General features: G+C 49.7%; 1 long non-coding RNA gene across 1 annotated transcript; it reads right to left on the reverse strand.

Moving 5' to 3' along the window:
* Positions 1-241: 241 nt before the first annotated feature.
* Positions 242-8,627, reverse strand: LOC134555032 (uncharacterized). Its single transcript, XR_010081361.1, has 3 exons — positions 8,232-8,627; positions 7,726-8,040; positions 242-354 (listed from the first exon to the last, which is right to left on the reverse strand). It is a non-coding gene; the product is annotated as an uncharacterized LOC134555032 (long non-coding RNA).
* Positions 8,628-9,215: the final 588 nt, after the last annotated feature.

The following is a 9,215-nucleotide window of genomic DNA, read 5'->3' on the forward strand; positions in this document are numbered from 1 at the left end:
GGGAACACTGGCCCTCCAGATGTATCCTTCTCTCTTTATTGGCTATTGAGACATCCACCTGGAAGTCTATCACTTTTCCTGTTGTTCCTGTCACACACACCTGCCATCTACATACACACCAGACTTGCTGCCCACATCTCCATATCAATTTCCTATACCTTGAGCAAACTGTTACGCAAGTATACATAATTTTGCATTCACACAAGAGACTGCATTAAACAATCCTTCAATGAGATGCAGACAAAAAAGGTCCTTCCAAAGTGCCAGCTGTCCCAGAGCCCTACCTGCCGGGCAGTTGCATCGCTGGTGCGTGTCTCGAACTTCTCGATGTCTTGGCAAGTGGAACTTTAATTTCTGCCAAGAGAGGAAACACAGAAAAAAGATTAATTTGTACCATTGAAACCAAAGCCTCAAATTCTTGAAAAAGTGGAACTGGGAGGAGATGCTGCCCAAGTAGAGATGGGAGAGACAGGGCAGAACAGTTTGGGAAGGAAGAAAGGCAGCAAAGTTCATAGTTTTTAACTAGAAATGCAGGGTTTGATTGAAAGCAGGCTGAGGGAGTTTCGTAATGGCCTCCAAATGTGGTTCTCCTGACAGGCATTACAAAACCAAGAGCAGGCAGTGGCAAATAAATTGGTGACTGTGTCCTCGTGACAAAGCCGCATTTTTCAAAAGACCCACTCGGTGGGCAGAAAATGAAGATCTGAAGCAGGTCTTCTTCCACTCTGCAGCAGATTCCTTATGTTCTTGGAGACACCTAGATGGACAAAAGGGTTCCACTGCAAGATTGCGGCTGAGGATGAACTGAAAACAGTAACAGCACCCCCTGAACTCTTCAGACGCTGTGACACTTAATTTTTCCTCCAAGGGCAGAACACAACAAAACCTATCAAGAGCTTCCACAAGGTGGAATTTTGTCAGAATGCTCATTCCATACATGAGTGTGGATTTCTAATGGTGCCAGCGTGGCAGTCTCCTGCTCTCTGGGCCCGTCTGTGTATCTCTTGAAGGGCAAATAAAGTCCACCTGAGGAAATGAGTCAAATGAGTCCACCTGCATATTCCCTCACTGGGAACATCAACAAAATTAACCCATGTCCTGAGCAAAATGTGCTTCAGAGATAGCATCCTCACCACCCCTCACAGATTTATAAAAGAACTGTAATTTAGTGAAGAAAATGTAAATCAATCCAGGTAAGTTATTAATTAATGCCTGAGAACCACACTTGGTTAATGATTTGAGAAGGCTGAGCTGCTGGGTTTCCTAAACTCCAGAGTCACTCTCTCTTCCCTGCTAACCTTCAAGCCCAACTTACCATCTCAGCTGAGCCTTCGTATTTTCTGAACTACTTCACAAGTGGGCCAATATTTCAAAATAAATAGCCTTATATAGGGCACCACAGAAACCCATACTCAAGATCATATAGAAATTGCTTTATTTTCACAAGTAATTGAGCATCTTCCTGAAAGAAGACATCCGTTTGGGGAAAAATTCTTTTAGAGAGCATAAAAGTAAATCAACTTGTTTCCGCCCGGGATGAAGAAAGGCAGAATTGGCTGGAACATTTCCATTTTTTCACTTTGAAAAGACTGGCTTCCTCATTGCAAGTCAAAAGAGTAACAGTTGTTGTGACTGACTAGAAATTAAATATTTTCAGAGCTTTATTTTGCATGGCGGATTGAAATGTTTTGATAGCAAGTTGATTTGATAACAGGGTGAGGAGAAGGTTTTAGGCAAGAAATTGCCAGTTCCCATAGAGCATTTCATTGGTGTTTACCTTCTCAGTTAAAAGCACAGATATGTGCATCTCTGCAGTTGGGCACGTTCCCATCCTGCTGCCACCCCAGATGGCACAGCTCTGCTCTGCAGCAGTGCTTGGCTTCTAACTGCTAGTGGTCAAACACGGGCACAAGCAGGACAGCAGAGCCTTTTTTTGGATACTCACACTGGTATGTGGACATGCACAGCCTCACTCCCATCTACACATGTGCCAATTAAAACGTCCCAACACAAGATTGCCACGTTTGGGAATCAGGCTCAGACAAGGAAGGCATAATGACTTGCAACGGCAAGAGCAGGAAGCCATTTTCTAGCCAACAAGGGTCCAAACACCCTGGCTGCAACACGGCCTTTACAGGACACAAATCTGCAAGGAAACATGGAACAGATCCCTGCCCCAAGTGCAGAGGCACTGGAAGGGCTAAGGGGGAATGGCCAAGTTCGGCTGTGCTGCAAGAAGCCTTAGCTGGGTTGCTGTGCAGGCTCACAAAGAGAGGAGCAGCACAACTGGAAGTGATGACCCAGCAAGACTTGTGCATGACCGGGAATGGAACAGGGCTGATAACATTTCCCTGAGGCTTTATCTGCAGGGTCAAGGTAGTGGAAAGACCTGGGACAAATGAAATAGCCTTCTCAAGGATGGGGGCCCCTGGGGAGGGAGGTGCGGGTGCTGCTGGGCGGGCTGGAGCACAGCCCTGTGCACCATGGCCATGCAGCCATCGCACACTTACCAGCATTTGGACATTCTCCCCCATCCCTCATGTCCCGCTCAAGACCAAGAGCCCTGCAATCTCTGGGGAGTGCTGTGAGATTGCTCCCCTTTAGTGGGAGGCAAAACTTACCAGGGATTTGGAAGCGCCTGGCATTCATTCCCCTGCACAGTCTGTTAAACAAATACTGCTACAGAAAAAATCCTTGGCTCTTGGAGACCTCAGTTCAACTTTGGGTGGAGATGGTGAAACAAAACAAACCCCCCAGCCTTTTCTGCTTCCTTCATTTCACTGTGCAAAATATTGCTTGGTCCAACACAAAAAGCTGGCTTTGCTCAGGAGAGCAAACCAAATGTACTTCCCTCTAAAAATGTAATTTACAAGAAAAAACCTTTGTTCCCAGGCAACAGAAAACCATTCAATTTTAGGGCAAGGTAGGCTCCTGTAAGCAAAATTTTAAAAGAAGGTAGGCTCTGGGAATCTAGTGTTTGCAATCTCCTTCTTGGGATCTGGGGTTTGCTTTTTCACCTGGGGGATACCTGGAGCACCTAACATCAAGAACAGCAACAGGCTGCCTTCCAGAAAGGTTAAAAACACTTCCTATGGAGGGGATTGCTTTGTCAGCAGAGCCAGCTTGCTCTGGTCTGTCACGTTATCCAGTGACATAACAGCTGCATCTTCCCCCTACACCACGGCAAGTGGCTGAAAAAAGCCTTCGGTAGCGCTGGAGCTGCAGCTGATCACCTCCGCCTGCATCCCTGTGGATTTAGGGAGCCACCGCACATTGCTGAGTGCAGGAAAGGGAAAATCCCGTCTGCAAGAGGGCAAGGCCAGGAGGGTCGTGCTGAAACACCTGCTGGGAATGGGCAGTAAAGTCAGCCCGGGCTTTTCCCATGGATTTTGTTAACTCACCACAAGCGTGACAGGACAGGGCTGACATGGGTGGACAGAGCAGCGACAGCAACACCGCTTCTGACATTAAAGGACCATGGCTGTGGTCTCCTAAACCTTGCAAGTGCCTGTCTGTTTTGGATGGGCACTTGAGATTAGGTGAGAGGGAGGGCACTTCTTCAAAGGGGGTAGATTAATAGCTCTTTAGCATTCCCAGTTGTTTGCAGTCACCCAGGGAGGTGAAATCATTTCCCACCACTATCTCCAACAGCTAAGAGAAACACATTTTAAATAGATAATCTATTACAACCATCAGGAGGATTTCAGGGGTGGGTGGTTTTGTTAACTCTTATTGTTTTACCTCCAATTTCCCCGTTTTTTTCTTAAAGGCCCAGCTCCTGGGATCATGGGACCATATGGCACAAAGCAAAAGGGAGCAGCGAGTCCTCCTAGATGGAGCAAAAAGCTTGGAAGTAACACCACCTAGGTACAGGGACTGCAAGCAGCTGAAGGGAAATGGGACTTTGCTACCGGAGAAGTTGAAAGAAGAAAACAGATCTCCTGACTGTGGGGCAAAGAACACTAAGCTAAAGATGTAGGCAGGGGATGCCACAAGCAAGCTTGCAGACCCTAGGAAACAACTGTGCAGTGTGTTTTGAGATATGGAATAAAAGGAGCGGGGAAAAGCACTTCAAGTCATGAGGGAAAGGGAGTTTTCTGGTGTCCCTGCTTTGCTTGCATAAGTAAGGAAAGAGTTCCAGGGAAATGAGATTATTGGGAAACCAGTGAAGATCAGTGCTCCCTCCCCATTCACAGGCACATTCCTGGAACCCCTCAGAATCACTAATGCCACAACAAACATCCTCAACACAAGCCCCTGAGAAGGCTGAGGGGCAGCTGATCTTCCCCCAGCATGCAGAGGATTACCTACTGTTGCATCTCACAAACACATTTCTATCTCTACAAACTCACAAATTCTGGGATTTTTTTTTTCCTAGCAACAGCACTGAATCCATCCTGTTCTCCACTCTGATGAGTTTCTGGCAAATGAAATAGCACCAAATGTTACCCAGCATGGGAAAGGACCTTGTTGTCTTCTTTGGAAAGCTTTGCCTCTCTTGCAAATGCCAGTATTGAGTTTATTTGTGCTCCTTGTAGGATTTTATGATGTCTCATAAATAAATTCGAATTCCTGCACGGAGTTAAAGTTGTCTCTGTACTACCTGTTTCTGGCCCATTCTGCACAGATGTTTTTACAAGAAAACCTAGTCAATTTGAGTCTGGTAGAAAATTCCCTTGTGGTATTCGCCCACACCAGGCAGAGGTTTACACAGTAGCAAATGGAGCACTGGTCAGGCTGCTTCTGGGAAAGCATCTGCCGCCCTCTCCTCGCTCCTGAGCTGAGATGGAAACTCTGCCACAGCCAGCCACCAGTGCTTGAAAGCCAGGCTCTGAGATCGAGAAAACATCCCCACCAGCTGCCTGAAAATTAACATCTTAAGCAAACCAACCCAGCTCCTCTCCCTGCCACTTTGCTGTATTTTTGCACGTCTAGCAGAAAGGTCTCTAAAAGGACTTTGGCAATTTGCACTTCTCAGTGCAGCCCCTTGGGAACACCCAGGGCACACCTGGGCACAGTCATGGCCCAGAGTGGAGGGCATTACACACCCCAGCTCAGAGCAGTACAGGTTTGGAGCATAACCTTAGAGCTCCTCCATCAGCCCTCACAGACTTCACTTCTTCACATCCCTCCAGCTCATCTCCAAAGCCACCAGAGGTAGAAATGTGCTCCTGTGCTGTGCCTCCTCTCCCACCTGCCTACCCACCTCTGACCAGCTTTTCCTAAAGCTGGGGTTCCTTTAAAGCTTTGCTGTTTTATTTTGTGATGGATAACACTGAGCTGGCAGCTGTGAAATCCATTAAGGTTGAAACACCAGGAAACTGTGAGGATGTGGCAATGAGAGGCGGTGAGGGTCTGAGCAGGGGGAGATGAATATCCCACTTTCACGTCCATCACAGCAAGCTCATCTGCAGCTCCTCTCCCCCAGTCATGGTCAGCACAACTTATTTTGCTTTCCTTACTTTTTTTTCCCCATCCTTTCCCTGCTCCCTGTATCTACCCTGTTTTTCTCTATCCTTGCCCCTCACCAGTCAGTCCAGGGTCCCACTTCAGACATAAATGAAAAGAAGGGCTGGAAGGATTTTTCTTTCCTATTCAAAAGCCTCATATGGCACCCCACAATCTGCCCACCAGCAGCCCCTTGCCCCAGACCTCGAGCTGCTTGGTCCATGCCAGTGCCTCTGGCTGAGTGTGGAGGTCTGATGTTTAGAAGCTTAGCAGAAGTGGGCAGCACAGCTGGCAAGGGTCTCCTCCCCAAGGGACAGAGCCCTCCTCCCCCATGAGCAGCAGACCTTCACAGGTATAAAGGGACAGGAGACGTGGGTCAGGCATCCCTCCTCCTCCATAGTCTCTGACACTTTTCTCCAAGCTCTTTTTGAGGCTGTGGCCCAGGATGGAGCTGGTAACCCTGGTGACACTCAGAAGCAAGTGCTGGCCCCTCAAGCAGTCGTTCCTGTCCTACAGCTGCTCCCCACACTGGCTGCAGTGGGGGCTGTGGCCAGCCCCAGGAGCACAGGAGGGGCTGCTCAGGAAGCGGGGATGCTGCTGGGCACACGGGCATCATGAGACCCCCATTTCCTCGCTAAGCTGAGCTATAAAAAGGTGTAAAGGTGCCGCTGCCAGCAGAGCCAGCAGGAACGGGGCCATCCGGCCCCAGGCACCACTCCCGGGAGGCTACTGTGGCACTTCTCAAATCTCAGTAGAGATAAACCTCGACTTCCCAGCAGACTCATGCCAGCAGCGACAGAGGGACTGCTGTACTTATTCCCTGCCTGGTGGCAAGGAAGAAGTCCCCTGCATGAGAGTGCAGCCACAGGGCACAGATCCAATCACTTGCAATGCTTCTGCCTCCCCATACCCCTTTGATACTGCCCCACGGACCCTGTCTTTCCCTTATTCCTCATCCAAAGAGGCAACTCAAAACCGTATCCTTCAGCTCCTGCAGTGTTTGCTAACTCAAGGTTCACAGCTTTTGGCTGCATACCCCAGCAGATCCAGGGACTGCTCTCACAAGACCCATAAACAGAAGCGGAGCCTGTCAACTGTAGGTTTAAACTCTCACCACAGACTTTCACTGCTCCTAGAAAGCAGAAGGGGGTCCAGGTCACCCCAGGGGCCAGGCAGCCCAAGGTAGGTCCCAGTAGTCACCACTCTGATCATCCCATTCCTGCCTCATTTGGCAGTAGCAGCCCATGAGGGATTTTTTCAGATACAATCAGTTTTTGGGCTAGCCCCAGGGACCTCTCCAGCATGACTCAAGCCAAAGTTAGAGTAAACAGAGAAAAGGAGAGGTGGGTGGAAATGGCTCCAGCCCTGAATTTCACTTCCAAGCCTCTCCTAGAGCTGTGGGAACAGGTCAGTGGGGACCTGTCTGGAGAATTCAGAGACATGAGCCACCATCTGCTCCCTGACACATGTCAACACCACTTCAAAGCCCAACAAGGGAAGGAATACTCATTGCAGCCAGAGTAGAGAACACAGACAACCCCCAGCAGCATCAACACAGCAAAGTAAAAGGTGTCAGCAACAATAATCTGCACTTTTGGACCCTCCTTATTGACCTGCTGAAGCTGCATATCCTCATCATCAGAGGAGAGAGCCCACAGGGTCAAGTGGAGTTTGGATGGGACTCAAGTGAGTACAAAACAGCCATATGCTCTGCACTGATGCCCTGGCAGTACCAGAAACCATTCTGGCAATGCCAGTGTGTCTCATTTTCCTGAGCCAGGAGCTGTGGAAGGGGTGAGAGCTGGTATAGCAGCAATGCCAGCCCATCACAACATAGGTGTGTTTACAATTACCTCTTTTCATAGCCATGCTGGCTGAAACATGCCTTGCCTGTCCCTCTCCTGGGGCTCAAACCCATGCTGAATCCCCAGGTTTAACCTCCAGCTCTAATTCTAACTCTTTCAGCATGCACGACTCCTGAAGAGAAGGGCTGGAGGTTTTTGCCTCCCCACCAGGACCAGGGATGAGGTTTTCCTCTTTGCAAAGTGCAGGCTTCAGCTACAGCGTGGGCTGAGAAGGGAAAAGTAAACGCCAAGCAAGTTTGAGAGGTGGGAGGGACCCGAAGGAACAGGGAATTCAACCTAGCAGCAGCATCACTTGTGCAGAGATACATTTTTAAGGGAGGGGTAAAAAATGGATAACGTGACTATGCAAGCATGCATATGCCTAAAATCTGTAATACTGCAAACTATACATGCAAAGTGAAAGAACACCGACCTCATTGAGCAGTTGGTCAACTCTTCCCAAAATAGCCGTCTCCATTTGGTCTGCTGAGAGCCAGGCAGGGAGCTGTGTGGGTCTGTCCGCTTCCAAGTGGGACACCCGGGACTGCAGGTCGGAGGTCCGAAAGTACAGCAGGAGGCTCAGCACCAGAGAGAGCAGGGAGATGCCGGGCAACCCCGAGCCCAGCAGGAGAGGGAGGCGGCAGCATCTCTCCCCATCGCCGGTCCTGGGGGGAGCCACACACCCCCTGTCAAAAGCTGCTTCGTCGACGCCCTTCCAGCTCTTCTCCTCCAACATTCCCTCCCTGTCCTGAGAAACAATAAATAAATAAATAGAATAAATAAAGCTTCACTCCTACTCCAAGAAGCACAATCCAGAAGGCATAGAAAAAGAACGTCGAAGGGGATCCCGGTGCCAGCAAATCACAAGTGACAGCAATAATGAAAAAAGTGGACTGGGGAGGGAGGTGTCTTTAAAAAATAAAAACAAACCACACACACATAAAAGGGGTGCAGAAAAAAGGGATCCAACTGCAGCAGAGTGCGAAGGGGAAAAATAATCTGATCAAGATTTTTTTTTCCCTCCTGTGTTTCAGTCTTTTGGTTCGCGGGTAGGTTTCTGATTCTTTCTAAGCTGTCACTTTCAGTTCCTTCGCAGACTGGCCAGGAGCTCGCACATGAAAGTCCCCATTAGAGAGAGGTAATTCTCAGCTGCTCCGGCGACGTTGTGCTCTGGCTGATCGTGGCTCCCCTGTAACATGACACACTCCCTCCGAACTACGGGGCTGGGATGAGCGAGCTGCGCGGCTTCCCAAAGTAACCTCCTCTGCTCGCCCTCTCTCTCCACCTCTCCCTTGCTGCATGATTTATTTATTTATGCAAAGCGCCGGGGTGGGATCGGGCAGTGGGACGCCCCTGTCCCGCTCGGTCCCCAAACCACCTCTCCGCCGCCAGCCCTTCCCTTTGAAGTGACTCTCGCCGAGGTTATTTATAGTGGCAGGAAAGAGATTGTAAAGCAGAGGCTGGGCTCACACCAGCCTGCGTCTTCCTTTCCTCCAGGCAGCCGAGAGCATTTTATGGGATGGTACAAACGGGCTGCCGCGTCCCCCACGCAGATCCTGGGGCAGCCCTGAGGCATCGGCAGTAGGGTATTTAGACCCCGATATTTTGAGGAGAGCAGCCAGGCAGGGCGGGAAGCAGAGGGAAACATCTGGAAACAAGAGCTGGCAACTGAGGGCTCTGCAAGAAACAAGCAAAAGGCAGCAGGGAGAAACATCCCAGGCAGGCAAGCTGCAGTGCAAGGGGAGAACATTTGGGGCCTGATTTGGGGGTACAACCTGCCAAGGATGTTCAGAGGAACTAATCTGCTGAGGCCCTCTAGTGAAGCAGAACTTCCCATCATCTCCGTGTCCCACCAGGCGCAGGGCACCAGACAGACAATCCCCCTTTGGCAGGGAGCAGTCTCCCCAAAACGCGCTGTAGGGC

Source organism: Prinia subflava, chromosome 9 (genome assembly GCF_021018805.1).
Source record: "Prinia subflava isolate CZ2003 ecotype Zambia chromosome 9, Cam_Psub_1.2, whole genome shotgun sequence".
Lineage (NCBI taxonomy): Eukaryota > Metazoa > Chordata > Aves > Passeriformes > Cisticolidae > Prinia > Prinia subflava.